The following is a 6,272-nucleotide window of genomic DNA, read 5'->3' as shown; positions in this document are numbered from 1 at the left end:
GTGAAATAGATTAATCCATTCCAGACTTTTAAAAACAACCCCTAAAACAGCAATTTAACATGAGTTTTACTATCTAACAAGACCACTGATCCATAAAATGAAAACAATAAACAATGTACTGCAGTCACACAGTCAATCAGTAGCTGAACTGGGTTCCACACAGTGACAAAAACAAAAAAGAACCGCGAAAACGCAAAATAAACAGCAAAAACGAACAGACCTCAGCATAACATTCAAAACAGAAGTGTGGCACTCAAATTGGAAGTGTAACCCTCAAAACGGAGCACGTTCGGCTTCCGAAAAACATTCGCAAACCAGAATGCTTACTTCCGGGTTTGCAGTGTTTGGGTTCCAAGTTGTTTGAGTACCAAGGCGTTTGAGAACCAAGGTACCACTGTACTGAAGGGTCCTGATTTTTTCTTCTTCTTGACATAATGGACAGGTGGGTAGGCTGTTTTCGGCAAGAAGGGGAATGCAGGTGCTTATGCAGTCTGTGCAAAGTATGAACAGGTAGGTGTTTTCTTCTTGCATAATCCTTGTCATGTTTAACCCCCCCCCCATTTTATTTATAAAGCAATCCCAGCACATAATAGAATTTTAAAAAACCCTCTAAGCAGTTTACAAAAAGCCAATGAAGTCGCAGCATTAAATAAAATTTCCTAAAGATAATATTGAAGCAAAATAACAAGCAAAAATGAGCAGTCTAGAAAATAAATAAAATAAAATGCCACCGGCAAAGCTTGGGTCAAGACAAGCTTCGTCTCTGCCTCACAAATTACCTGAGGGAAAATATTCCATAGTGTGGGTAGCTATCACAAAGAAGACCTGCGCCTACATTGTCACTGAGTGACAACCTGCTAGTCACAGTCTCCTTGGCCTCAGGTACCTGGAGAGGCAGTCTGCTAGGTGCAGTCACACCTTGGATCCCAAACGCCTTGCGAGTTGAAGATTTTGGCTCCTGAACACTGCAATGTTTGCGAATGTTATTTGAAACCCGAACCTCCAACATGGCTTCTAATTGGCTGCAGGAGCTTTCTGCAGCCAACCAGAAGCCATGCCTTGGTTTCCAAACATTTTGGAAGTCGAATGGACTTCCGGAACAGATTCTGTTTGACTTCCGAGGTACCAGTGTATTCTGGTCCCATGTTGTTTAGGGATTTACATGTCAATAACGAAACCTTGGAACACTGCTGATAGCTAATAAGATTCTTTGCAGCCCGGCTTTCTATTGCTTCCCCCCACTCATCAATCATATTCACTATCCTTGGGAATGTGCTTGTGTTTTGTGACAAAGATAGTATACCTTACTACAGTCTCATCTAAAAAAGGGTTCGTCCGTACGCCTATGCATTCAGCAGAATGAAGTGGTAGCTTGAATTGGACTACTTCAGGCTGCAGGTAAATAAAATTGGACTACTTCAGGCTGCAGGTAAATAAAAAGTTATTATGATTTAGACTCCACAACTATGTTTCTCATCCAATGAGGCCCACCTACCCACCCAAGGAGGTGTGCATATGACGATTTAGGCAAGGGTTTTCCCAAAAAAGATGTACAATATAAGTCAAAACTAAAGTCACAATATTTCAATCATTTTGAAAATTCAAGTAAAATAATTGAGGGAGTTATATTTGAGGTGGGATTTTTATGATAGTTAAATGGAGGCGTGGATTTAAAAAGTTTGAGGGACACGACGAGAGAGAGAGAGAGAGCGCTTCACAGTGTTGCAAACTTCCCATTTGGGGCTTTGACTCCACCCACTGTTAGCTGCAAGCCCTGATTAACTAAATGACTATTAATTGGGGGGGGAGGAGTTTCCCACCCCTATGTAAAGGAAAGATAAAAAGTCCACATGTCTCCAGGTTTACTACACAGATCTTCTCCAAGGTAATATATTTGATGCAAAGAGAGTTCCGACTGGTTATATACGGTGATTTGATTGGGTAAACTTTTGAGTTCAAATCAGAAATGCTAGTGGGATTTCATACTTGCAGAAAACTGTTTTGCCGCAATTTAAACTATTTAATCTGGGAAACCTATCTACAAATAATTGCAGGCCAGAAGCTCTCCATTGCTTTATAGCAAAACAAACAAACCTGTAGATAGTGTTTGAGATGCTACTCAATTGAAACGGCGTAATCTTGGAGCTGGGCAGAAGTGTTTTCTTTCTTTCTTAAGATTCCCCTGAAAACCGAATGGCTGAAAGCAAGGGTAGAAAATAGTTCTGGAAACGCAGATTAAGATTGCACTTCTAAACTCAGTTACTAAGGAATATTCCCCCTGGGATACAGACTTCTGAGTAAACATGCATAGGGTTGTGATACTGAGCTCAAAGTCTGCATGTGTGTTGCCCACTTTCCTCCCTGCCCTCATTTTCTTTGTTTTTTTCTGTAACGGTCACACAAGCTGCAACCTCTAGTGGGAGACCACATCAGGGGAGCTGAGATGGTCATTTTAATCTTTTATTCTGGTTTTCAGCTTCCAGATCACTGTAGAGCTGTTCTTAGGCTGGATGATAGTGGGAGGAAAAGAGAAAAGGTTATGCATGGAGGGGTAATTCTGGAGAAAGAAAAACACCAAATGAAGTGGTTAAAGTGCCAGTTGCATGTGCTCTCTCTCTCTCTCTCTCTCTCTCTCTCTCTCTCTCTCTCTCTCTCTGTGTGTGTGTGTGTGTCTGTGTTTCTCCCCCAACCTCCCAAAATTGCTGCTCTTCTTTTCAAGATTGCAGCCCAAACAGCTGCATTAGCTAAAAAAGGGAAATATGGGGGGGGAGAGTGCAGGCGATTAACGTCACCTATCGTTTGAGCCATAAATTCACCGAGGCACTCTATCTCTGTTGAAGCTTCAGTACTTCAGAGTCCAGGTGTGGTTTTGCATGAGCTGTTCTCCATCCCGAAAACAAAAGCAAAGCCTGCTGCACGTAGAAAACAAGATTAATCTGCAGAAAATTTGATTTGAGGGAAGCAATTTTTATTGATCACCCGCTCTGCAAGTAAACCAGAGCATGCCAATTTGGGGAGATGGGGGAGATTAAGTATAAACCTAGCCCGCTCTCTACAGGGCTAGTCTTCTATTTGCATGGAAATTCCCACCACCCATCCAAAAGCATTTTTTTAAAGAATAAAAATAAAATCCTCCAATAATGCCGTCCATTGTACATTTCAGTGTTCAAATTGCAGAAAAGATACAAAAGGCATGCCCCCCCTTGCCTAGCTGTCATTCTCGGAGGGCATGATTTAATTGAACCATAGGGGGATGAGTCAGAGGAATGGGCCTTCTGCATAGAGACACCTTTCAATTTGAGCACTGTTATGATCTGTTGAGGGACGAGGGCTTTCCGATCAGAAGGTCGGTGGTTCGAATCCCCGCGACGGGGTGAGCTCCCGTTGCTCGGTCCCTGCTCCTGCCAACCTAGCAGTTCAAAAGCACGTCAGTGTGCAAGTAGATAAATAGGTACCACTCCGGCGAGAAGGTAAACGGCATTTCCGTGTGCTGCTCTGGTTCGCCAGAAGCAGCTTAGTCATACCGGCCACATGACCCGGAAGCTGTCTGCAGACAAACACCGGCTCCCTCGGCCTATAGAGCAAGATGGGCGCGTAACCCCAGAGTCATCCACGACTGGACCTAATGGTCAGGGCTATCTTTACCTTTACCTTTATGATCTGTTGAACCACCTTGGAATTCTGTGACCTCAATGCACTGCATGTACTGTATAGACTAGGTCTGTTTTTGCTGCCATCACAATTTCCTGCTATTTTTATCTAAAATGGAAACGAAGGACAGTGGCGGGGGGGAATCAAGTCCATAACTTGCTCTCTCCCCGTCCTCCTTTTTCTTGGGGCTCCAAACTTTAATTGCTAGATTAATTTATTAAAGCATTAGTGTATTAGATTAGTAGGCTCCGTTTTAAAGAGGGCACATTTTTATTGATGGGGCTTTGTGAGTTCACAATATGCTTTTTCTTAGGCTGTTTTGATTTGTTAACATTAAGAGGGCATTGAAAATGAAAAGTCTCTCGTTTCTTCTTCTAATAATGCATGACAGCTTTTATTTAATTTTCAGTTAGCTCCATAAGCTTAAAGACATTAGAAACACATGTAACTGCAAAAGAATGATGTTCAGAATCTTATTTTTATTTTTGCCTGAAGGACAAATTTGTTAAACCAAACAGCACGGTGTCCCTATCAAATACACTATGGTTGACAATATATAATCAGTGCAAATGAAACAAAACTAGTTTAGCATTGCTGGTTCAGGGTTTGGGGATTGCGCCCTAGTATAGTGGCTAAAAGACTCAGCTATGGATTGGGAAGTTCCAATTGTCACTTCTGCCATTAACTCATGAGGAGACCTTAAGCAAGCCTGTTCAGCTTCTCTATTTGTACTGTGAGGAATAATACTGAATTGCCTTGCAGAGTTGCTTTTGGGATTACAACTAGATAATGGTTCTGAAACACTTTCAAACACTTGAAAGTGCTATACAAATGCAACATGTACCGTACTTTTCTGTGTATAAGACTAGGGTTTTTTTACTGAAAAATTGTTTAAAATCAGAGGTCCTCTTATACATGGGTAGTTCCTGGGGGGGACGTGGGATTGGTTGATGCCGCAAGCCAGAGATGGTCTGTAGCGTCTTATTGGTGTCTGTGGCAAGGGGTGGTGTTGATTGGATGTTGCTGTGGCAATTGGGCGGGCAATAGGCGATAGACGTTAGGAGGCTGTTGCGACACACACGAGTGTCAGCGTCGGCCAGGCGGGTGAGTGGTTATTGACAAAGAGAAAAAGCTCAACAACTCTGTGCAATCTCCCCCCATTTTCTTTATTTTTAGTCCCCCCCCCAATAGGGGGCATTTTATACATGGGGGTGTGTTATACACGGAACAGTATGGTAATTATTATTTAGTAAAACAGGACCTCCTCAATGAAAAATATCAGTAACAGCCAGATAATCCTTTGTAAGATTCCTTATTCTCCTTGCCTGGCTCACTCACCATTCAAGAGGGATGATGATGGACACCTTCAGCATTGCCCTGAAACCTCTCCAACACGCTGAGATTCTATGGCAGATACATAGCATTTTTTACATGCAGAAAGGATTCTCTGAAAGTAAGAAGTTTGCAAAGCAACACTGAAGAGCACCAGATTTTTATTTGTTCTCCTGGTTTTTATATTTTCATGCTACTTCCACGGTCCCATATAGGCCTGTAAAAGCCTGTGGCAATATATTCTCAAATAAAGTTGTGAAGCAGATCTCGTTCAGAGGGATTATCTCTGAGCTCTAAAGAGTAGCCGTTTTCCCAGTGAATAAGCCTTTTGTAACTTACGCATGTGATGTTTATGTACTCTGAACGTTTCATGTTTGCCAGAAGAATAGCAGTGACCTTTTTCAAAGCGACACACACAGCGATGTATGCTCAGACTCCCACTGTGATTTTGTGTATTTCACACAGCCTAGCAACTTCCACATTAACCGCAAGACAAAGTGCAGTCTGGTTTTGCCTCTGCGTTTTGTCCTCTGCTGGATTTATTTGCCCTCACCCCCGTCTCCCTCTTCAATATTAAACCTGATTATAAAAGAAAATGGCACATACCAATGTGAATTTAGATGGAGGTCAGTGGAAAGATGCAGTGAAGAAAAGAAAGGGCAAGAAGGAATAATTACACCCCACCCACCCACCTGCAGACCTCCTAGGTGGGACTCCATCAAATTTATAAGAAGTAAGAGTTTTTGTTGCAACTTCTACACTGCCTGCCTGAGTTTCCTAACTCTACTCCATACCTTTTAAATATGATAATTCTGGACCTAAGGAGACCAGTTGTGGAGGGAGGAGAGCTGCCTTGGAAAAATTAATCCACTTTTACCAGAAAAAAATATTATTCAGAAGTGAGGAGGAAGAAGGTAGTGCAATGATGAGCATGATCTAAAGTTGAACATAATATGTAGTGCTATTTTTTTTCTAGGAAAAAGAGGTGCCAGAATTCACCACGAACTTCTCCCTTGTTCTCTTAGAATTGCAATGGCGCCTACCTGAGTGGTGCTGGAACTGAGTTGAGTTCTGGCCAGGGAAAAAAAGCCCTAATAATATGTGAGAAGGATTGGGGGCTTAGGGACACAACATTAGGGACAAAGGCTTCAGTCTGATCATAGCTCAGTATAGTTAGAGAATTAGATTTTTAATCTCGGGGTTGTGGGTTTGAGCCTGATGTTGGGCAAACAATTTCTGCGTTGCAGGGGGTTGGACTGAATGACTTAGTGGTTTCATCCAGCTCTAAC

This window comes from Podarcis gaigeae, assembly GCF_964106915.1.
Source record: "Podarcis gaigeae genome assembly, chromosome: 17".
Taxonomy (NCBI): Eukaryota; Metazoa; Chordata; class Lepidosauria; order Squamata; family Lacertidae; genus Podarcis; species Podarcis gaigeae.
The sequence above is the reverse complement of the archived record's forward strand: the minus strand, read 5'-3'. Positions refer to the sequence as shown.